General features: G+C 43.8%; 1 long non-coding RNA gene across 1 annotated transcript in view; it reads right to left on the bottom strand.

Moving 5' to 3' along the window:
• Positions 1–1,897: 1,897 nt before the first annotated feature.
• Positions 1,898–23,780, bottom strand: part of LOC105492529 (uncharacterized) — a 35,902-nt gene continuing 14,019 nt past the window's right edge. Inside the window, exon 4 of the long non-coding RNA XR_011609694.1 lies at positions 1,898–12,562. This is a non-coding gene — a long non-coding RNA (uncharacterized lncRNA). The remainder of the gene's footprint in view (positions 12,563–23,780) is intronic.

Raw genomic sequence — 23,780 nt, 5'->3', positions numbered from 1 at the left:
AAAGTAAACTATAGAGCATAAAGACAATTTGTGCACAGACTCTGTAAGCAGGCCTGAGGTCTGTGACTATCAGGAAAGAAAGGCCAGTTCGCTATTGTCCAATCTGGAAAGGGGTCCCCGAAACAGTCCCAGGTTCTGCTTCTCCCTAACTTTGACTTCCCTGTAGCTGTGCCTTGTGATGTGTAAAACTAGAAAAAGCCCAATTTTCTGGCCAGGTCACCTTGAACCCCCCACCCTCACCAAACCACTTCGTAAATTACTTAGAAGGGAACATTCTGCTTTCCCCTAATATGGCGTTGGTAATATTTTGTTAGCTATAAGAATTCTGTGTCAAAAATCTGTATATAGAACCTTGGCTCCCAGGCCTGGTGCAGTGGCTCAACCCTGTAATCCCAGTACTTTGGGAGGCTGAGGCGGGTGGATTGCTTGAGCTCAGGAGTTCGAGACTAGCCTGGGCAACATGGCAAAACCTCAACAAAAAATACAAAAATTGGCCAGGTGTGGCAGCATGTGCCTGTGTAGTCCCAGCTACGTGGGAGGCTGAGGTGGGAGATCGCGTGAGCCTGGGAGGTGGAGGTTTTAGTAAGCCAAGATCACACCACTGCACTCCAGCTTGGGTGACAGAGTGAGACACCGTTTCAAAAAAAACGGAAAACAAAACCCTGACTTCCCCACACAGAGTGAGCACAGGACTTCCTAACTGTGCACCTGTACACCCTGGGGGCTGACCAGGATGGTGAGGGACAGTCATCTGGACACTGCCCCCACCTTTCTGTACCCCTCTCAGCTATATGGGCATCACCGGCTGGACTCTGTGGACTCCTCTTTTCCTTTGCTGAGCTATGACTCTCTGAATTCCAGCTTCTCAAGGTTCACCTGGAGATCCTGGCATGGCAGCAATAGGTTTGTCCCACTTTCATCTGACCCTGGGATCCCTGAGCATCTATCTTAAAAGTTGATAAGGACCAATTTAAGAAAAAGTACAAGCTTTAGCTAAGGATGCTTCTCTACCAAAACCTCAAGTGCTGATTCCAACCTTGACACTGACCTTGCAGCGTGGCCTCATAACAACTGAATCCTTTACTCAACGTCTTTAGTCCACAGTCCTAGGAGAGAGGTCTGATTCACTCCCTTTGTGTTAAATACTTGACCTTAGTCCAATCAACTGTGAGTGGGGGTGAGACTGCCAGATTCACATATGACTCCCTGGGTCCACCCATAGGGGCTGGAAGTGAAGCTGAGCCTTTGAGCAGGAGTGTGGGTGGGGAGAATGGCTGGTGTTGCTAGAAAAACCAGTACTAGCTACTGAGGAAGAAATCGTGGCTCCTTTTCAATAGACACTATTCGCCCCTCATGCCGACCTCATCCATATATCCTTCGATACTCAGCTTTGTGCTCCGTCCTGCCAACTGCCTAAGTTCAAGTCTCAGCTCCTTCACATACGAGCCAGGTGTCTTCAAGGAAGGTACTTAACAAATTGGGCACCAGCTTCCTTACCTGGAAAACAGCTAGTGACAGTTCCTGCCTCAGAGTCTGCCTGTGAAGTTTACTTCCTGACACATGGTAACACTGGCAGCAGTTGGAGGTGGTGGGAGTAAAGGACAGTCCCAAGTTTGACTCCACCATCCAGGTATGTATTGAGGACGTAAGTTCTTTCCATCTTCCACTCAGAAGCTTGACTTTCTTTTTTTGTGTGTAGTTGTTTTTTAAATTTTACTTTAAGTTCCAGGATACACGTGCAGCATGTGCAGGTTTGTTACATAAGTATACATGTGCCATGGTGGTTTGCTGCACCTATCAACCCATCATCTAGGTTTTAAGCCCTGTGTGCATTAGGTATTTGTCCTAATCCTCTCCCTCCCCTCTCCCCCGACCCCAGACAGGCCCCAGTGTGTTTTCTTCCCCTCCTTGTGTCCATATGTTCTCATTGTTCAACTCCCACTTATGAGTGAGAACATGTGGTGTTTGGTTTTCTGTTCCTGTGTTACTTTGCTGAGGATGATGGCTTCCAGCTTCATCCACGTCTGTGCAAAGGACATGATCTCATTCCTTTTCATGGCTACATGGTATTCCATGGTGTATATGTACCACATTTGCATTATGCAGTCTATCATTGATGGGCATTTGGGTTAGTTCCAAGTCTTTGCTATTGTAAATAGTGCTGCAATAAGCATACGTGTGCATGTGTCTTTTTAGTAGAATGATTTATAATCCTTCGGGTATATACCCAGTAATGGGGTTGCTGGGTCAAATGGTATTTCTGGTTCTAGATCCTTGAGGAATTGCCACACTGTCTTCCAAAATGGTTGAACTAATTTTCACTCCCATCTACAGTATAAAAGCATTCCTATTTCTCCACAACCTCACCAGCATCTGTTGTTTCTTGACTTTTTAATAATCGTCATTCTGACTGGCATGAGATGGTAGCTCATTGTGATTTTGATTTGCATTTCTGTAATGATGAGTGATGTTGAGCATTTTTTCATATGTTTTTTGGCTGCAGAGCTTCTTCATTTCTGTCTTAATTTCATTATTTACCTAGGAGTCATTCAGGAGCAGGTTGTTCAATTTCCATGTAGTTGTGTGGTTTTGAGTGAGTTTCTTAATCCTGAGTTCTAATTTGATTGCACTGTGATCTCAGCGACTGTTATGATTTCCGTTCTTTAGCATTTGCTGAGGAGTGTCTTACTTCCAATTATGTGGTCAATTTTGGAATAAGTGCAATGTGATGCTGAGAAGAATGTATGTTCTGTTGATTTGGGGTGGGGAGTTCTGTAGATGTCTATTAGGTCCACTTGATCCAGAGCTGTTTTCAAGTCCTGAATATCTTTGTTAATTTTCTGTCTCATTGATCTGTCTAATATTGACAGAAGGGCATTAAAGTCTCCCACTATTATTGTGTGGGAGGTCTTTGTAGGTCTCTAAAAACTTGTCTTTTTAATCTGGGTACTCCTGTATTGGGTGCATATATATTTAAGATAGTAACCTCTTCTTGTTGAATCGATCCCTTTACCATTATGTAATGCCCTTCTTTGTCTTTTTGGATCTTTGTTGGTTTAAAGTCTGTTTTGTCAGAGACTAGGATTGCAACCCCTGGTTTTGTTTTGTTTTGTTTTGTTGCTTTCCATTTGCTTGGTAAATTTTTCTCCATCCCTTTATTTTGAGCCTATGTGTGTCTTTGCATGTGGGATGGGTCTTCCACATACAGCACACCGATGGGTCTTGAAGCAATTGTTGTTGTTTTCTGTTTGTTTGTTTGTTTGTTTTTCTTTCAATGGTCAGTTCCCTCTTCTGCAAGGCTGCTGCAGTTTGCTAGGGGTTCACTTTAGGCGCTATTCAACTGGTTCACTCCTGCACTTGGAGATGTCATTCAAGGAGGCTGAAGAACAGCAAAGATGGGTATCTTCTCCTTCTTCTGGGATCTCTGACCTTGACAGGCACCAATCTGATGCCAGTAGGATTGCTCCTGTATAGGGTGTCTGACAACCCCTACTGGGGGGTCTCAGTGAATAGGACCTGTTTAATGAAGCATTTTGGCTGTCCCTTGATGTGAAAATCCTCAGTAAAATACTGGCAAACCAAATCCAGCAACATATCAAAAAACTTATCCACCACAATCAAGTCGGCTTCATCCCTGGGATGCAAGCCTAGTTTAACATAAGCAAATCAATAAACGTAATCCATCACATAAACAGAACCAAAGACAAAAACCACATGATTATCTCAATAGATGCAGAAAAGGCCTTTGATAAAATTCAACATCCTTAATTGTTAAAAACTCACAATTAAGTAGGTATTGATGGAACATACCTCAAAACAGCAAGAGCTATTTATGACAAACCTATAGCCAATGTCATATTGAATAGGCAAAAGTTAGAAGCATTCACTTTGAAAACCAACACAAGAATGTCCTCTCTCACCATACCTATTCAGCATAGTATTAGAAGTCCTGGCCAGGGCAATCAGGCAAGAGAAAGAAATAAAATGTATTCAAATAGGACGAGAGGAAGTCAAATTGTCTCTGTTTGCAGAAGACATGATTCTATATTTAGAAAACCCCATCATCTCAGCTCAAAAATTCCTTAAGCTGAAAAGCAACTTCAGCAAAGTCTCAGGATACAAAATCAACATGCAAAACTCACAAGCATTCTTATACACCAACAATAGACAAGCAGAGAGCCAAATCATGAATGAACTGCCATTTACAATTGCTACAAAGAGAATAAAACACCTAGGAATACAGTAACAAGGGATGTGAAGGACCTCTTCAAGGAGAACTACAAACCACTGTTTAAGGAAATGAAAGTGGACGCAAACAAATGGAGAAACATTCCATCCTCATAGATAGGAAGACTCAATATTGTGAAAATGGTCATACTTCCCAAAGTAATTTATAGATTCAATACTATTCCCATCAAACTACCATTGACAGTCTTCACAGAATTAGAAAAAAAACTACTTTAAAATTCATATGGGAGCAAAAAAGAGCCCATATAGCCAAGACAATCTTCAGCAAAGAGAACAAAGCTGGAGGCATCATGCTACCTGACTTCAAACTATATTACAAAGCCACAGTAACCAAAACAGCATGGTACTGGTACCAAAACAGACATATAGACCAATGGAACAGAACAGAAATCTCAGAAATAACACCATACATCTACAACCATCTGATTTTTGACAAACTGGACAAAAACAAGCAATAGGAAAAAATCTCCTATTCAATATATGGTGCTGGGAAAACTGGCTAGCCATATGCAGAAAACTGAAACTGGACCCCTTTTCTTACACTTTATACAAAAATTAACTTAAGATGGATTAAAGGCTTAAATGTAAAACCCAACACCATAAAAACCCTAAAAGAAAACCTAGGTAATACCACTCAGGACATAGCCATGGGCAAAGACTTCATGATGAAAATGCCAAAAGCAATTGCAACAGAAGCCAAAATTGACAAATGGGATCTAATTAAACTAAGGAGCTTGACTTTCATCCTTAAACTTATCACCTTGTAATAGCAAAATGGCTGCCAGAGATCCAGGCATCATGACCTCACACAAACTTGCCTAAGCCAGGGAGGAAGTGGGGTTAAGAAGAACTCCCCTCACACGTCTCTCTTTTATAATCAAATAGAAGAGTTTTCCCCCACAGCATTCCGGGACACAGGACTTACAGTACTAAATCCAAGAAAGTCCCAGGCAAACCTGAGTTGGTCACCTACTTCATGTCAGAATTGGGTCACGTGGCTATGTGTCTCTCATGGGTAGCAGCCCCAGTCAGTAGGAAAGAAAGGGACAGGAGTAGTTGCTGGATAAGAGCCTAGCAGCCTGCCATACATGCATGCCTCTTCCCTTCTTTCTTCCTGGTAGAATCCCAATTTTACTCTGGAAGCCACCACCCTTGACCACACGATTAAGCCAATCATAGCAGTTCTATTTCTGCTTCCTCTGCCAATGACTGATTAAGAATAGCCATATGGGCCGGGCGCGGAGGCTCAAGCCTGTAATCCCAGCACTTTGGGAGGCCGAGACGGGTGGATCACGAGGTCAGGAGATCGAGACCATCCTGGCTAACATGGTGAAACCCCGTCTCTACTAAAAAATACAAAAAAACTAGCCGGCGAGGTGGCGGGCGTCTGTGGTCCCAGCTACTCGGGAGGCTGAGGCAGGAGAATGGTGTGAACCCGGGAGGCGGAGCTTGCAGTGAGCTGAGATCTGGCCACTGCACTCCAGCCTGGGTGACAGAGCGAGACTCCGTCTCAAAAAAAAAAAAAAAAAAAGAATAGCCATATGAGGCAATCTGGACAAAGAAGTGGAAGGGGAAACCTGTTTGATAAACCTTCTAGAAAGATGTTTTCAGGTTTAAAAAAGACTCAGAAAATAAAATAAAGTAATTGTACAATCTAGCAATTGCACTTCTGGGTATATCCCCAAAAGAATTAAAAGCAGGGTCTCAGCCAGGCGCGGTGGCTCACACCTGTAATCCAAACACTTTGGGAGGCCAAGACCGGTGGATCACGAGGTCAGGAGATCGAGACCATTCTGGCTAACACGGTGAAACCCCGTCTCTACTAAAAAATACAAAAAATTAGCCGGGCGTGGTGGCAGGCGCCTGTAGTACCAGCTTCTCGGGAGGCTGAGGCAGGAAAATAGCGTGAACCTGGGAGGCGGAGCTTGCAGTGAGCCGAGATCACACCACTGCACTCCAGCCTAGGCGACAGAGTGAGACTATGTCTCAAAAAAAAAAAAAGAAAGAAAGAAAAGAAGGGTTTCCAAGAGATATTTGTTATAGCTGCATTATTCACAATAGTGAAAAGGTAGGAGCAACTCAAGTGTCCCTTAAGGGATATGTGGATAAACAAAATGTAGTGTATACACACAGTGGGATGTGAGTCAGCCTTCAAAAGGAAGGAAATTTTGACATATGCTACAACATGGATGAACCTTGAGGACATTATGCTACAGGAAATAAGCCAGTCACAAAAGGACAAATACTGTATTATTCCACGTATATGAGGCACTTGGAATACTCAAATTTGTAGAGGCAGAGAGCTGAATGGTGCATGCCAGTGCCTGTGGGAGAGTGGGTGGGCTATGGTTTGAATGCTTTTGTTTCTCAAAAATTCAGAGTGTTCACAGATGGATGGCGACGATGATTGCACGACAATGTGAATGTACTTAATTCTGCTGAACTGTACATTTTAAAATGCTTAAGAGGGTAAATGCTATGTTATGCATATTATACCATAAATAGAAGAAGGTCAGGGGGAGGGTTACTCAAGGAAGGGAAGCACTTGTATTTCATTATAGAAGGTGATAACACTTAGACGCTTAACCATTGTAGGACTGTGAGGGAGCCTCACCTAAAGAGGAAGATAAAAATGATGAGAAGATAAAGTGGGAGGGTGGAGAGACCCAGGGTCTTGAAGACCATCAAGCTGCTGTCTTAAGCATCCCAGAGGCCTCTACCTTGAGCCTTTTCATTGTTTAAACGTGTTGAGTAAGATTTCTCCTTATTTGTAGGTGAAAGCGTCCTAGCTGATACAGCATTCAGCATGTGCTCACTGTTACTACTTTTATATTGGCCATCCTTCTTCAGTCCTGTTCCCACAGGTCTCATTCCTGGCTATTTTCCTGAACTCTGGACTACTACTTTTCATATTGGTGTGCTTTCGGATCTCATCTGAAGGCCTGGCCTCTGACCTGCTTCCTGTCACGTGCAGAGGAGAGTGGTAGCTTTTGTGTCCCCTGTGGTGGGGGTAAGGGACAGTCCACTCAGCCTAGCTCATCGTCTTCTGGAAACATCACCCCCTCTTTTTTGCTACAAAGCCCCTTCCACATGAGCTTCCTTTGACCAAATGTGGGCACATGATTGAGATCCAGTCAATCAACGCCCTTCCAAGGATTTGGCCTGAAACTGTCAGAGAAGAAGGTCTCGTCTCCTGGGGTTTCTACCGATGTGCATCACATAAGCCGGGAGCTGCTTGTATCCCCTAGCCCCCTCTGGCTCATCAGTCCCAGCAGCTGCATGCCAGATCCTGTCAGCTTCTGTCACCCCTAGCCAACTTAAAGAGTCCCTTAATGATGGCATCTGCAGACTCCATCCAGCCCAAAGTCTGACCTGATAAGAACGATGCTAGAAGTCCTCACCCCGGCCGGGCGCGGTGGCTCAAGCCTGTAATCCCAGCACTTTGGGAGGCCGAGACGGGCGGATCACGAGGTCAGGAGATCGAGACCATCCTGGCTAACACAATGAAACCCCGTCTCCACTAAAAATACAAAAAAATTAGCCGGGCGTGGTGGCGGCGCCTGTAGTCCCAGCTACTCGGGAGGCTGAGGCAGGAGAATGGCGTGAACCCGGGAGGCGGAGCTTGCAGTGAGCCGAGATCGCGCCACTGCACTCCAGCCTGGGCGACAGAGCGAGACTCCGCCTCAAAAAAAAAAAAAAAAAAAAAAAGAAGTCCTCACCCCACTGCAGAAGCTGGACACAGCCCGTGACTCTGCATCCAGGTAAATGAGCCTGGGAAGGGGAGGAACTGAGCTGTGGCGTCTGTCATCTCTCAGGCCTGTAGTTTCCCTTTCATCATTTCTGAGGGTGGCAGGATTGCGCCAGACCTCAGGCACTCGGCAGGGAGCCTCGATGCTTTTATCTGGTTTCTATGCATCATTCTTCCCCAGGAATGAACTTGAATATCTATTCTCAAATAGATTCTACAGAATGACAATGAAGACAGACAAAACTTGGGGACATTCCACGCAGCCTAGCTCATCTGGTTCCTCACCCCTTGGTGACCAACCCAGGCTGGAGTCAGTCCTCAGATTGTCAAACCCAATGTAGCTCCCAGGCCTCCCGCCTGAAGGCCTCTCAAATGTCTCAGTGATATGGCAACTGCACAACCATTACCACAAACAAGTGAAAGAAGGATTCATTTTTACTGGACGCTATGAGCACAATGTAAAATTTCCCGAAGGAATTGCCAGTCTCAAGTCGAGAATACCTGTGAGCACAGGAGGAAGTTTCACACTTGACTGCAATTCTTTCATCAATTCCATTAAAATCAGAATAAGCTGGGCACAGTGGCGCATGCCTGTAATCCCAGCATTTTGGGAGGCCAAGGCAGAAGAATTTCTTCAGCCTAGGAGTTTGAGACCAGCCTGGGCAATGTAGTAAGACCCGGTCTCTACCAAAAAAAAAAAAAAATTAGCCAGGGATTGTGGCATATGCCTGTCGTCCCAGCTACTTGAGAGGCTGAGGTGAGAGAATTTTTTGAGCCCATGAGTTCAAGGCTGCAGTGAGCCGTGATCATGCCACTGCACTCCACCTTGCCTGAAAATAAAATATTAATAAAAATAATGATAATGAAAACAATTCCATTAACATTAGAATGGCTATTGCTAACCCTGTTCATTCTAGCTTCAGAGAAATAAGGAAAAAATGGAAAAAGAACTTTTTAAAAAAAGAAACCCCGACAAAGTGAGATCTGTCTGCTTTTCCCAGTCTTGCCCCTGAGTGTCCCTGTGTCAGTCCAAGTCCTCCAAGAAGAGATTGACTGGAAGAAATCCCTGTGAAGGATAAAGAGGAGAGGGAGCTGGTGTACCTGGGGAATGGCTTCAGACCACAATGCAGGTCTGGCAGCTGTGAATCGAGAGAGGGAAGGAAGAAAGGGGTGGAAGGAGCCTCACACTGCAGTGCAGCTCTGAGAAAGCCTCAGCCAGGCTGGTGCAGAGCCCCAGGGTGGAGATGGCCCAGCAGAAGGTCTTGCAATGGGCAGAAATGGCCCAGCTCTAGGCCCCTGCCATGCTTAGTATTAGCTGGGAACAGCCCGGGAAAGCGTGGCCTCTGTGTGAACCCTGGTGGATCCAAAGGTGCAGCAGCTAATGACTGTCCACCAGCTACCCTCCTTGCAGCAGATTCTCTTGAAGCGAGGTCTGAGTGGAGTCCCCTGTGGCCACCACAGCCCCTCCCAAACCTCTGCCTCCCGAGAACCCTCCAGCACCTGCTGCTGCTTGGTGTCTCCTCTTTACCAGTCATAACCTGCCCTGCTCCCTGGTAATCCTGGATTATTAATCATGTCAATAATATTGACATGGCATGGGGATGCAGGGTACCTATAAAGATGAATCCATTCAACCTTGATCAACCACCCACCTACCGTGTGGGGATGCAAAGATAACTTAGGCCTAGGGCTCGAGAAACTCCAAATCTAGCCTAGGGATTCTCAATGTTGACCTGTACATTACCACCAGCTAGGGGTTTTCTAAATCAGGGATCAGGGGCCGGGCGTGGTGGCTCATGCCTATAATCCCAACACTTTGGGAGGCCATGGTGGGCAGATCACTTGAGCCCGGGAGTTCGAGATCAGCCTGTTCAACATAGTGAAACCCAGTCTCTACTAAAAATACAAAAATTGGCTGGGCATGGTTGTGCACGTCTGTAATCCCAGCTACTCAGGAGGCTGAGGGAGAATTGTTTGAACCCAGAGGTGGAGGTTGCAATAAGCCAAGGTCATGCCACTGCACTCTGGCCTGGGTGACAGATAGAGACTCTGTCTCAAGTCAGTCAATCAGGGATCAGTAAACTATGACCTGCTGGTCAAGTCCAGCCTACCACATGCCACATGTTTTTGTATGGCCCACAGCGAAGAATGGTCTTTACATTTTTAAGTGACTGAAAAAAATAGAGAAGGATAATATTTTCTAACTTGAAAAGCATATGAAATTTGCATTTCAGCGTCCATGCATGCCATCTTATGGGATCACAGCCATGCTTCTTCATTTGCGTATGCTCTGCAGCTGCTTTCGAGCTACCGCAGCAACACCGAGGAGTCACGACAGAGACCAGATGGCCGCAAACCAAGGATATTCACTATCTGGCCCATTACAGAAGAAGGTTGCCAACTCCTGGGTTAAAGCCTTAAAAGTGAATCCTGGAATCCTGCCTCTAGGAGCTTACTGGGGCATTGGCGAGAGTTGTTTTGGAGGCTCCTCAGGACATAGGCAGAAGCCACACTGCACTATGGGCCCCAGGTTCCCAACACACCACATGCCCGACAAATACTGTATCCCACTGACCTAGAAGAAAGGGGAGGAATGATGAATTTCCTGCTGACCATCCTCCGTACTGCCTGACTTTAAGGAAGGTTTAGTCTTTTAAGTAATTTAGAGGAAAACTTACTGTCTGTGAAGCACAATGTTTATACTGCTCCTTCTCTATAAGTAAATACATTCTTCCTTGTTCCCAGATATGATCCTTCAAAGCAGACTCCAGCACTAATTCATTCCTTCTGCCAAATCCCTCACATATGTCTCATTTCTCTGTCTTTCCATCTTTGCGCCTCAAGTTCTATCTGAAAACATGTAATCTGAAAAGATCCTAGGACCCTATGAGATGTTGATGTCGCTTCAAAATCAACAATCTCTATTTATCACCTCCACAAAATTAAAGGAAGAGCCTTGTTTGGTTTGAACAAAATGCCAAAACCTGTCCTTGAAAATGTCATCTAGTTGAAGAGATAGAAAATATACATACATAATAAATGTATGTGTCATAGAGGCTTAAAATTCACCATCCAGAAATCCAGTATTCGCACAAAGTTGGAGTGAATGGTGCTGATGATGGAAGGCTCCTAATTCAGTTCCTTGCTTTTTTTTTTTTTTTTTTTTTTGAGTTCTCAAAAAGGACATCCAGGTTGAGTCCATTCTGAATCCTTAACTGTCCCTTTTATTCGATAATTGCCTGCTTCCGTTTCTTTTGTGTTTCCCAGCAAATGCTTTGGAATTCTCTTCACCACTATATGTATTTTCTCTTAGTGATAGTGTGTATCTCTATCAGTCCTCCTGATAGAGAACTACTTTGTGTTTTCATTTCAAAGATAATCTTAACATTTCTGTCCTTTACTAATTATAATAAGAAAATTTCTCGGCTGGGCGCCGTGGCTCATGCCTGTAATCCCAGTACTTTGGAAGGCCGAGGCGGGTGGATCACTTGAGGTCGCGAGTTCAAGACCATCCTGGCCAACATGGTGAAACCCTGTCTCTACTAAAAATACAAATTTAGCGAGTATGGTGGCGGGTGCCTGTAATCCCAGCTACTCGGGAGGCTAAGGCAGGAGAATTGCCTGATCCCAGGAGGCAGAGTGAGCCGAGATTGCTTCACTGCACTCTAGCCTGGGCAGCAGAGCAAGACTCCATCTCAAAAAAAAAAAAAAAAAGGAAAATTTCTCTTTAACATCAATAATCAGGAAGTCAAATATTTCCACAGAGTAAGATTTTTTTTTTGTTGTTTTTTAAGATAGTGTTTCTCAAACTAGGATTTGAGGATAAATTCTTGAGGAGGCATAAGAATTTGTCTTTCTTGGGCTGGACTCAGTGGCTCACACCTGTAGTCCCAGCACTTTGGGAGGCCAAGGCGGGTGGATCACGAGGTCAGGAGATCAAGACCATCCTGGCTAACACGGTGAAACGCTGTTTCTACTAAAAATACAAAAAATTAGCCGGGCATGGTGGCGGCACCTGTAGTCCCAGCTACTCGGGAGGCTGATGCAGGAGAATGGCGTGAACCCGGGAGGCGGAGCTTGCAGTGAGCGGAGACTACACCACTGCACTCCAGCCTGGGCGACAGAGCGAGACTCTATCTCAAAAAAAAAAAAAAAAAAAAAGGAATTTGCCTTTCTTGTAATCAAACGTGAAGTATAATATAAAAATCTGTGTTTTGACATATGGATATGAGAATTTGGAAGCATTTAAAAAATCTACCAGTGCCAAGAAGACTGGGATGGTCGGACTCCTCAGGGTTTTAATACCTTAATGGTTGACAGTCAGTGCTGGCACTCCACTAAAGCTGTTCACCATGAGCTGCTGGTTACTGTGGAAAGAAATTAGAGGTGGTGGAAAACAAGGAAAATATGAGGTACAAGCTAGCAATACCCATCAACAAGTTCTCCTCTGAGCCACGTTGGAGTCATGGTATAGCTGGCGATCAGGAGAGGCCGTCAGACATCACAGTGTCAACATCTTCTGCAAGTTGTGGGCCGGGACATTTTTGTAGCCAAGGGGGGCCTGGCCTGTAAAACTGGGGCAATGAGGTTATTTTTACCAGAAACAATAATACAACGTACAAAATGGGGAATGGCACAGAGGAAAAATTAACAAGATGAAGCACTTGTTGAGGACCTTCTCTGTGACAGACACCACCTTAGCACTTTCACATCCATGGTTTCGTTACTCTCACAACAACTCTGGAAGGTGGAAACGTATTCTCTTCATTTTATGATGAGAAAACTAAGGCACAGAGAGATAAAGTGATTGTTCGAAGCCAGACGGCTAGCAAGTGCCAGGCAGCGCCCAGGAGAGCGGAGACACTCAGCTGTTAAACTCCACCATCTCTCACAAGTAAACCACTAGTGGTATTCAGAGACAGAGACCTTACTAACTGGGAAATCCGGGAAGGCTTCGCGGTTGTGGGCGATGAAACATTTACAGGCATGGAACAGTCAGGAATTAGGAGGTAAAAGCACCTACGATAAAGGAACAAGCATAAAAAAGGGAAAGCATTTTCTTTCCTGTTTCGTTCAGGTTTCTTTTGGTATGTGGAACCTCTCTTCCTAGCACCCATAACAATTATTCACTCACAGTGGACATTCAAATGGTAGGTGTAGTGCCAATATGGACAGAAATCGATCTGGGAAGTACAGAGAGGTCTCCTTTGAAAATAGTTTCGGAGATCTTGGATCCAGCTGTGCCTGAAGCTAGCTAGGCTTCCTCTGACCTCTGACCTTTCCAGTACCTGAGCCAGTGCATTTTTTTTTTTTTTTTTTTTTCTAGTTAAGGTGGTTTGAGCTTTGTATTTTCTCACTGGCCACTAAAAGAGTGAAGCATGAAGAATACACTCTGAAAGCAACCAATTATCTCTTAAAAATCTCACTCCAGAACCTTTGGCAGGGACCAAATCCTCATTCTCCTCCTGCTGAACCCACCTTCCCTTAAGCTGGTGCCAGATAAAGTTGCTTTGAGCATGACAAGGAAGAAAATGTCAGGAATTCCCAGGACATCCTATCAATGACTGGGAGGGGAACAAGCACACTATCCCTTCCTTAAGTCTCTAGAAGCCCTCCTGCTAGTAGGGTCCGTTTGCCAGCCAGGTCTCCACGCAGGCAGGCCCAAGCAGCCACATTCTGGAGAGCAGCTGCAAAGTTGGCCGCGCTAATGTTCAGTTTGGTACCTAAATTGTTTCTCACATAAAGAAAAAGATGGTCCTCTGGGAATATTTTCAGATGCACTTAAGAGAACAAAGCACTTCATGGGATTTGTTGGGAAAAGAAATCAACATGGAGACTCCAGAGCCTTTTTCATGCTCTAGTTCTCAAAGTGTCATCTTCTGATCACAGCATCAGCAAAACCTAGGAACTTGCTAGAAACGCAAAATCCTGGACCCTAGCCATCTTTGGTTTAACAAGCCTCCCAGATGATTTGATGTCCGTTTTAGAGAGTTTGAGAGCCACAAGGAAAACATGTAAGAGTTGTGGTTTACTCCATTCATTCTATAAAAGTGTCTTTGGTTTGCTATGCTCTATGATTTAAGGCAATTTAAGACTGGATGCTGTGGCTCATACCTGTAATCCCAGAGCTTTGAGAGACCGAGGAGGGACGATCACTCGAGGCCAGAAGTTTGAGACCAGCCTGGGGAATACAGTGAGACCCTCTCTGTACAGAAGATTTTTAAAAATTAACTGGGTGTGGTGGCGCATGCCTGTAATCTCAGCTACTCAGGAGGTTGAGGTGGGAAGATTGCTTGAGCCCAGGGGGTCGAGGCTGCAGTGAGCTACGATCACACCACTTCACTCCAGCCTGGGCAACAGAGGATGTATTAGTCAGGGTTCTCTAGAGGGACACAACTAATAGGATGTATGTATATATGAAAGGGAGTTTATTACGGAGAGCTGACTCACACGATCACAAGGTCAAGTCCCACAATAGGTTGTCTGCGAGTTGAGGAGCAAGGAAGCTTGACTCATAGTGGATCAGTATGAGTCCCAAAACCTCAAAAGTAGGGAAGCCGACAGAGCAGCCTTCAGTCTGTGAATGAAGGCCTGAGAGCCCCTGGCAAACCACTGGTGTAAGTCCAGGAGTCCAAAAGATGAAGAACTTGGGGTCTGATGTTCAAGGGCAGGAGGCATCCAGCATGGGAGAAAGATGGGGGTCAGAACACTCAGCAAGTTCACCCTTTCCACCTTCTTCTGCCTGCTTTACTCTAGCCATGCTGGCAGCTGATTAGACGGTGCCCACCTAGATTGAGGGTGGCTCTGCCTCCCCCAGTCCACTGACTCAAATGTGAATCTCCTTCGGCAACAGCCTCACAGACACACCCAGGAGCAATACTTTGCATCCTTCAATCCAATCAAGTTGACACTCAATATTAGCCATCACAGAGGGAGGCCCTGTCTCAAAAAACAAAACAAACAAACAAACAAAAATTTAAATCTGCATCAAAAAGACAAACATGTCCTGACATGTCACAGAAGTAAATCATAAGGCTAGTTTGGTACAACGGAGTCCAGCAAATATTCCCCTTTGCAACTCTCTCGATTAATTCCAATATCACTGCTGTCTAAAACAGAGGCAGCTGTAGGAATGTCAACATTAAGGGAAGGTGAGATTAATTTCTAAACATCTGTCTTTCTGTTCCAAGACTTCTAGGGCAGAGCTATCAACCATTCACATTTTAGGCTAAGTGAGAAATGCTCTCCTCTTGATGGAAGAAACATTAAAAAACAACAACAAAAAAATAATAAGAGTATATGGGCAAGAGAAAACACATTATCCTTCCAGCAGGCTGTGAAAGAGATGGAATTTGCATGAGAGAGGGGATGAAAGGATATGAGAATGGGGAAGGGTTGTTCAACTTTAAAGTTGAGGACATTTGCTCTATTAACTCTTCACCTTTCTATTTAGCATCAGCCTCAGCTCCTCAGTAGAAGGGACTTGGGAAGGAAAAAGGTAAGCCAGGATAGCCCAGAGATGGGTAAGCTAAACACAAAAGTGGGGTCTAGTTTAGGGTCTTAGAAGTTTTGAAAGAAGGAAATGCTAGGATTCCCCAAAGCAAGATGGCGGCCCTCTTTGACAGGCAGCATCAGCTTCCAGGTTTTGCTGCCTTCTTTTGCCATGCTTCATGGTCTCACCCTGTATCCGTTGTCTTTGATGCTCTTTCCGGATGGAACAATAAAAGGCGCTCCCATTTTCATTCTGTTCACTGACTTGCTAAAGGCAGAGCCAAAGTTTTGCTAAGACCAAAAAAGCAAATCCTTTCCCTTCTCCTCTAATCTGTGGAAAGTAAAGGCAAAGGTAGACTGTTAACTGTCTCGGCACCTTAGGGCTGTGTGACTTGGCACACGTATGAATGAAAATCTAAAAGGAAGAAGAAAAAATATGCGTTGAAATACCTTTCTGAAAAATAAGCTAAGTTTTAGGATTTAAAAAAAGGTACACATCTAATTCACTCCCAGATTCCAATTAGTTTCTATTACTTTAAACTCCATATTAAACACCTCTGTGTTGTCTGTGAACAAAATTTATCAATTAGCAACAGTCAAGGCCAAACATACATCCCATCAGCTGATCTGAGTTGGCCTCACAGATGGAGGTAAAGTTGAAGCCAGTAGTCCCCTTGCTGGAGGAGGGAGGGGCCCCAGACTGTTTGCACAGCCCGCAAGCCCCACCCAGGCGCACTCCTCCCCCATTAAAACAATCCCCTCTTAAGGCAGAACTTTATGACACCCACACTCAGACTCTCATCTCCTTGGCCGCGGATCACTAAGCTCTTCACTTCCCAAAGCTTCTCTGAGCTGCTACTGTGCACACATGGGCAAACACTGGCAATTGCCATCTTCATCCTAGTACTTGGTGCTAGGCTCCCTTCCAAAATGTGTGTGGCCATCGACATTCTTTGCAACACCCACTCCTAGTTGCCTCTGACTTCCTGTCCAAGTGGCTCTGTTTCCCACTAGTGAGTGGGCAGAGCTCCCTACAATCTCCCAGGTCCTTCCCGCTTTGGCAGAGGCGAGGAGCACACTTCCAAATAGTTCAGGACCTAGTGCCAGGCGTTGACTTCCTACAGAGGCTAGGCTGCAGCTGGAGTACACGGGTGTGGGCACATCCTGCTTCTGCTAACGCTGCAGTGCTCCCAAGACAGGGCAATAGCCGCCCATCCCCCAAACATCTGGTTGTCCAGCAGTGGGGTTCTTGGCCCCTCTGGCTCCTCTCAACTCTTGTCACATCTCAGCTCCTGGAACCAACTCGAAAGGGACACTCTCTACCCTGCCTTCAAGAATTCAAGAAACTCAGATTTCAGAGTGTTGGCAAATTTTAGAGAAAGACAAAGAAACCAAAAAAAAAGGAAAAGCAAGGAAGAAAGAATTCACAGATTTCATCTTTTGCTACCACTGAAATGCATAAAAATAAAGACCACATTTCCAAGCCTTCTGGATTATGGTCACAGCTTGCCTTCTGCCAGGATACTCTGCCTCCAGAGCAGCACTACAAGAAGAAGGAAATAGAAAGTTGCCAAACGCCTGCCCAGTCTGTTTACTCTGCAAATCATGCCTGGAGGAGGGGGCTGTCTCCAGATGGCTCTGGGCAGGCAGTGAAGCTGAAGAGTTTTGGAATGTGCTGCCAGGAGGCTCTGCAATGGCCCTAAGCAGATTCTCGCCTGAGCTGGCAACTGGAGCCACTCAGCTCCCTATCACATTGTCATCAATCATGAACTTGGAAAAACTTTCAGTGCTAGAGTTTATCATCAACTCTTAATGAAAATATATGGGTTTCACAGAAGAGTCTGAAAAGCACAGTGTTTGAATGTGAAATAGCAAAATTGTCTGATTAGGTGCTAGGGCCAAAGTGATTGCCTGATTACAGCTGGGAGCAGCAGGAGGAGAAAGGCCATGGCACCTTCAGTACTCGGAGATGATCACACCTCTGGAGATCCAGCCAGGGCAGGGAGTAGCCTGCTCTAGAAAGTATCAGGAGACTTCACTCCCATAAAAACAATCCAAATATATAAGCTTCTATGTTGAGCACTTAGCAGGCTCTGTGAGGAGGACTCTGCAACCCAACTTCATTCAATCCTCACATCAATCCCATTTTACAGATGAGGAAACTGAGGCTCAAAGACATTAGTAATTTGCGTAGGTCTCACTAGAATCCAAACCCAGGACTGTCTGATTCTAGAGCTTGAGCTCCTAAGTAGGAGTCAACAAACTTTTTCTGTAAAGGGTCAAGTAAGTAGTAAATATTTCAGGCTTTGTGAGCACATAGGGCGTGTCTTCATTTGGAGGGTTTTGCTTTTGTTTTGTTTTCTGCAATCTTTTAAAAATGTAGAAACCCTTCTTAGTTCTCTGGCAGTACAAAAACAGGCTCCCAGATAGATTTGGCAGATGGGCCAGAGTTTACTGTTCTTCATCACCTCTTGCTTTCATCTACCTTGTGGCCTTGGACAAACATTTCTCCCCTCTCTGCAACCAGTGGGTTTTTGAAATGGGTTAAACACAAGGACAAAATAGGAAATTGGGAAATGGGAGGGTGGTGCTAACTTCCCAGCGTCCTGGGAATATTACCATCTCCTGTAGCTTCTACTGTAGTCATTTCTTTGTGATTTTTACATTGGGTAAATCCCACTAAACGCTAAGCTTGTGATAATTAAATAGCCAGTTACTTCAAATTTGTGTTGGAAAAAAAGTGACTGCGATTAAATAAACATACATGAACCATACAAAATATCACCTGGTCAGTCATAAGAGTTCGATGCGAAAAGACTGACATCAATTGCTTAATTTGATCCACAGCCTCTTCTCCTTTAATGGACAAAGCGGACTTTAAACACACGAAACATGGGACCCAAAAAAAAAAAAAAATACACCAGAGATTTACCTACCTGGAGGAAAGTTTAAGGTTGCATTCATATGTACATGGAAATAAAACAAAATTAAGTTATTTATAATAATTCTAGGTGATACAGATGTTGGGCAAGAAAGAAAAAATAACCACTGGCAACTTCACCGGCGGTTATGATTTGCATTTATATAGCAGTACCAATGCCAATACTACATGGAGCCCAAACAAAAGCAATAGAATTCTTTCAATTCTTTCGCGAGGATGGAACAATGAGTGGTGAGGGGGTTTTAGGTACCAGACAGAAGAGTGAATATGGGCTAAATCTTCATCTTCTCTAATAGAGAGTCAATAGATACTGGCTCAAACTGGGGGAAAAAAAAAGAAAAAGAAAAAGAAACAGCAGTATAAGCATGTGGAGATACGGAGATAGATACCAAAAGAATCAACTAAAATCGTTGAAATGGTTGCCCCAGGGAGCAGGAAAATGGTGGTGGACACACAGGAGTGCTATCATTTGTAACAAGTCTTGTAAAACTATTTGACTATGTCTATGTACACTTTGATAGAATAAAAACCAAATTAAAAACAATGACTGGGCCGGGCGCGATGACTCATGCCTGTAATCCCAGTACTTTGGGAGGCTGAGGTGGGTGGATCACCTGAGGTCAGGCGTTGGAGACCAGCCTGGCCAACATGACAAAACCCCGTCTCTACTAAAAATACAAAACTTAGCTGGGCATGGTGGCGGGCGCCTGTAATCCCAGCTATTGGAGGGGCTGAGGCAGGAGAATCACTTGAACCCAAGAGGCAGAGGTTGCAGTGAGCCGAGATCACACCACTGCACTCCAAACTGGGCAACAGAGTGGGACTCCATCTCAAAAAAATAAAAATAAAAATAACTACCTGGAGAAGAAATGATAGACTATTCAACATATAGTGTTATAACAATAGAAATTTTAATTATGTGCAATCTCTTTGGGTACAACATGAGTTTCTGTAATACAAATTAGCTCATACGCTATTGGTAAATAAAAGAATCAGGTCAGTCTAATGTGGAGTCATGTTCATATTCAAGGGTTTCCAAGAAATTAAAGTTTTTGCAACTAACGAACAGCAACTGACCACAACATATGCTAAAACAGCTGAATGTACAATCTGCAAAGGGACACAATTCTACATGCAGTGCTGCTTCACTGTATATTTTTCTCTGGGCTTAGTTTAGTAACATGCCCATGGTGAGGCTTCCCTGCTCTTTGCACGTTTTCCATTATTGCTGCACTTAGCAGTCTCCATCTTTTCTTACTCCTCAACCATTAAGCTACACTCAGTTTTTTCTCTGTTAGGTAGAATTCTATATATGCTACAATATATCATTATTTATTGAGCATTTAAACTGTCTTTTAAACTGTGCTAGTAGCTTTGTTAGCATTCTTATTGTCTTTTTAGTGCTCTGGTTACAAAGTAGCTTAGGTTTTGAGTGGTCTTTCCTTAACTTTCATTTTCCCATAACCCTGGGATTTTTAGTGTGTCCTTTTGCAGAATATGAAGGTTTTCACAAAAACTTTATCATGTTACAATAGAAGTTCTTGTACCTACTTGACATTGCCTATAATTATTAAAATTCTCAGCCTTCTTTATAAAGCAATTTTTTAAAACAGTGCTGTTTAAAAGCAGTGTGGTAGCAGAATTCTAAGACGAACCTCAAGATTCCCAACTCCTGGTGTGCAAGACCTGCATTATCTCCTCTCCTTGAGTATGACTGGGAGCTGTGAGTATGGTGATTGTCATTGCTATGATGACGTTGTGTTAAATGGAAAATACAAAAGCATTTTTACAGATGTAATTAAGATCACTAATCAGTGACTTTCAGATGATCAAAAGCAAAATTACCCTGGAGGGCATAACCTAATCAGGTGAACACTTAGAAGACGATCTACAGGTGAGAGACTTAAAGCCTCAAAGACACTCCTGCTGGCCTTGAAGCAGCAAACACCATGAGTTCCACCACGAGCAAGGAAAGGAATTCTGCCATGGGAGCTTGGAAGAGGATCTCAAGCCTCACATGAGACCCCAGCCCCAGCCAACACCTGGATTGGAGCCCTGTAAGACACTGCACAGAAGACCCGGGCTGTGCTCAGAATACTGGTCCAGGGAAACTGTGAGTAATAAGTGCATGTTTGTTTTAATCTGCTGAATTTGTGGTGGCAATTGGTTATGAAATAGAAATAGCAATAGAAAACAAATACAGACAGAAAGAATTTTTATTCCTTCTCTTAATTATCTGAGTTTGGGTTAGTCTTTCCTAAAGAAGGAACAGAACCAAGAATCTTGGAGAATGAAGGAGAATTTTGATTAATCAGATTTCATAATATTTTGAAACTGTTATATAATAAAAGTCGAGGCTGGGAGCAGTGGCTCACGCCTATAATCCCAGCACTTTGGGAGGCTGAGGCAGATGGATCACTATAGGTCAGGAGTTTGAGAGTAGCCTAGCCAACATGGTGAAACCCCATCTCTACTAAAAATACAAAAATAAATTAGCTGGACATGGTGGTGCACACCTGTAGTCCCAGCTACTCAGGAGGCTGAGGCAGGAGAATCACTTGAACCTGGGAGGTGGAGGTTGCAGTGAGCCGAGATTACGCCACTGCACTCCAGCCTGGGCAACAGAGCGAGACTCCATCTCAAAATAAATAAATAAATAAAAGTCACCACAAGTAGTGTTAAACACCAATAATATGCTAGAGGAAAAGATTTCTAGCACATATATTTACAGCGGAAGTAGACTTTGACACTAAATAAAAAGACTAGCATCCTCCTTCATGATATGATCAACCAGTACACGTACAGTCCTGCAATATGCAAGGTGGGGCATGGGGGTGGGGCATGGATGATGGGGAAAACACTGGAATCTTTTCTTGCTATCCCCATGGAGAAGCTGGGACAGAGATGCGTTCCCAGTTTTTCAAATTCAGAGCTGGAACTCCAAATATGTTTTCCATGAAAATAATTTGGTAGCCTATTGAATCCATAGCATGGCAGACATGGCTGGCATCTTTGCAAGTTGGCAAGAAGAAATTCCTCCCTAATCTCTACCAGAGGTGGTAAGAAGTGAGGCTTCCTGAGAAAGTCACAGGAAATTCCCTGCTATAGAAGAAGACACTGGAGCCACAACAGCCATTTGACTTTACTAGACCACCTAAAATTTGTCAACATTTAAGTTCACTGGAATGTACATAATAGAAACCTTCAGTTAACTGGATATTTGGCATGGTTTCTATTAAGAGAAAAGAGAAGCCAAGAGAAAACAAAATCTAATATCTAGCCTTGATCGTTTAAAACATGCCTCTTCCAAAAAATTCCTGAGTACAGTTAACATTCATCCCAGTTTCCATTTCCATTCACAATGACAGACTGAACAGTGAGATTTAATGATCAAGACAAAGATCCTGGAAGGGCTGGACAAATTCAATCAGCAAAAATTAACTTCTGCTCCACAAATCGTAGTTATGAACGCAGGACATCAGACACAAACATTTTGGAAAGATATTTTAACAACGAACAATTGAAACAATTGTAGCACGCTCAAGTTGCTTTCGGAAAATATACCTAAGCTTGGAGGATATTTAGGAGTGGACAGTCACATTCCCACACATAGGCTACTATATAATGTTGGGGAAAGAGGTAGAATCCTGCATCCCTGAGAGCTTCTAGGTAACATAGCTGAAGTTTGGGTCATTATACATGTCGAATCAAAAGGAAAAGGCAATTATCCAAATAATTTAGCCTTTTTTCAAACCTCTCACTTGAAATAACCCGATAATTACAAATGGCTTATTTTGTACTCTGGGCATATTTTAGGTGTGTGTTTGAATTATTCATATGAATTCTTCCATTGTCCATTTCCGTTTTCCTATGTGGAAATATTGCAAGGCTGACGTGATACCGTAGCAGAATTCTAAGCAAGTGTGTTGACAGTGGAGTCCTGGATTACGGATGAAGGCCCCAGAGTTGGGGGAAACATTGACCAACTGGACAGCCAATGACTTCTTCATTTAAAGACCAGACAGATAAAGTACAGCTCTCTCTGGCCCTGTGGGGGGCACTATTTTTTAGAGTCCAATCAAGATATTAATGGGATTCTGTAGGATGCCTCAAGTCCAGCACTTTGCAGCATGCAGAGCAATAATTATGCTCAATTACAGCCTAGCATGTGGTTTCTGGCACCATAAAAACCACCTTGTGTCAAAACAATCTTCAAGGAAAAGAAGGACCTATTTTGGCGCTCTTCTGCCCTGCTAAACATCAATCCCTAATTTCGTATCCAGAGAGCTTCCACCATTTCATATCTGTTACCGGCTGCCACGAAATCCCAGGACTAACATGTTCAGTGATGGCATCAATATTTCCAGCAAGCTTCAAGACTCAACCTGATTCAGGGATGAACAAAGGATTCTCACTGCCCCCGTCTTATAAAAATGGATCCCTGTTGAGGTCATATGATGAGAAAATAAGTCAGAAGCGAAACAGAGAACAGCCCACATTTGGTAATGGATTTATTTTCATTTTAAGGTTTCAGCCAAGCCTGCTTGTTTGTTCCTTCTTACAAGCACACACCCACCAGCTGTTACGAATAAGAATAGGTAAAGCCAAGCCAAATAAAACAAAAGAAGCACAGGTACAGTAAGGCAGCAGATGCAGAGGCCTGTGCCACCAACCCAGAAGGGGCAGTCTGGATGAGCCACAGCCTTCTCCCTGCCTGCAACTCTGGGCACAGAGATGAATTTCCAAGGCTGGGTGTTGAGATGCATTTTAAGAATCTGTTCATGCTCTACAATACTGAGGAGGCTGCAAAACCATTGGCTTCTTGGGTTCCATTATCTAAAACGTACTCACACTCACGTATTTCAAGCAATTCCAGTTTGGACTGATGATTTAGGAAGCCCCTAATTTCACCTTAACACTAGAAAGCAAGATTCATCCAGATTCAGGAGAGTCTAATGTAAAGGAAAGGGAGTGAGGGTGGAGCACTGGCCAAGAAACTGGCATCGAGTAAATTACAGGCATGACCAGCAATCTACAATGAAATAACTATAAATGTCTATAATAGTAAAGCACAAAATTATGCTTCTGTCCCTATAAAACTGTCATAAATGAACCTAACATATTGATCATCCAAGGGACTCCACTGTTCTCTAAAATGTTATATAGTGCATAATAACCCTATTACAAATTTGATGTAAAATTAATATGCCAGCTTTAAGCATGAAACATTTTATATGCCTCTGTAAAATTAAGAGGCAATTGGAGGACCAATTTAGATGTCTTGAAATCAGAAAAAAAAAAAAAGATGTCAGCTAGGAATGTCTGAAACATACTGGACTTTTGTTCCAGAAA

The sequence above is a fragment of the Macaca nemestrina genome, chromosome 11 (genome assembly GCF_043159975.1).
Source record: "Macaca nemestrina isolate mMacNem1 chromosome 11, mMacNem.hap1, whole genome shotgun sequence".
In the NCBI taxonomy this organism is placed as follows: domain Eukaryota; kingdom Metazoa; phylum Chordata; class Mammalia; order Primates; family Cercopithecidae; genus Macaca; species Macaca nemestrina.
This window is presented reverse-complemented; position numbering and strand designations above follow the sequence as displayed.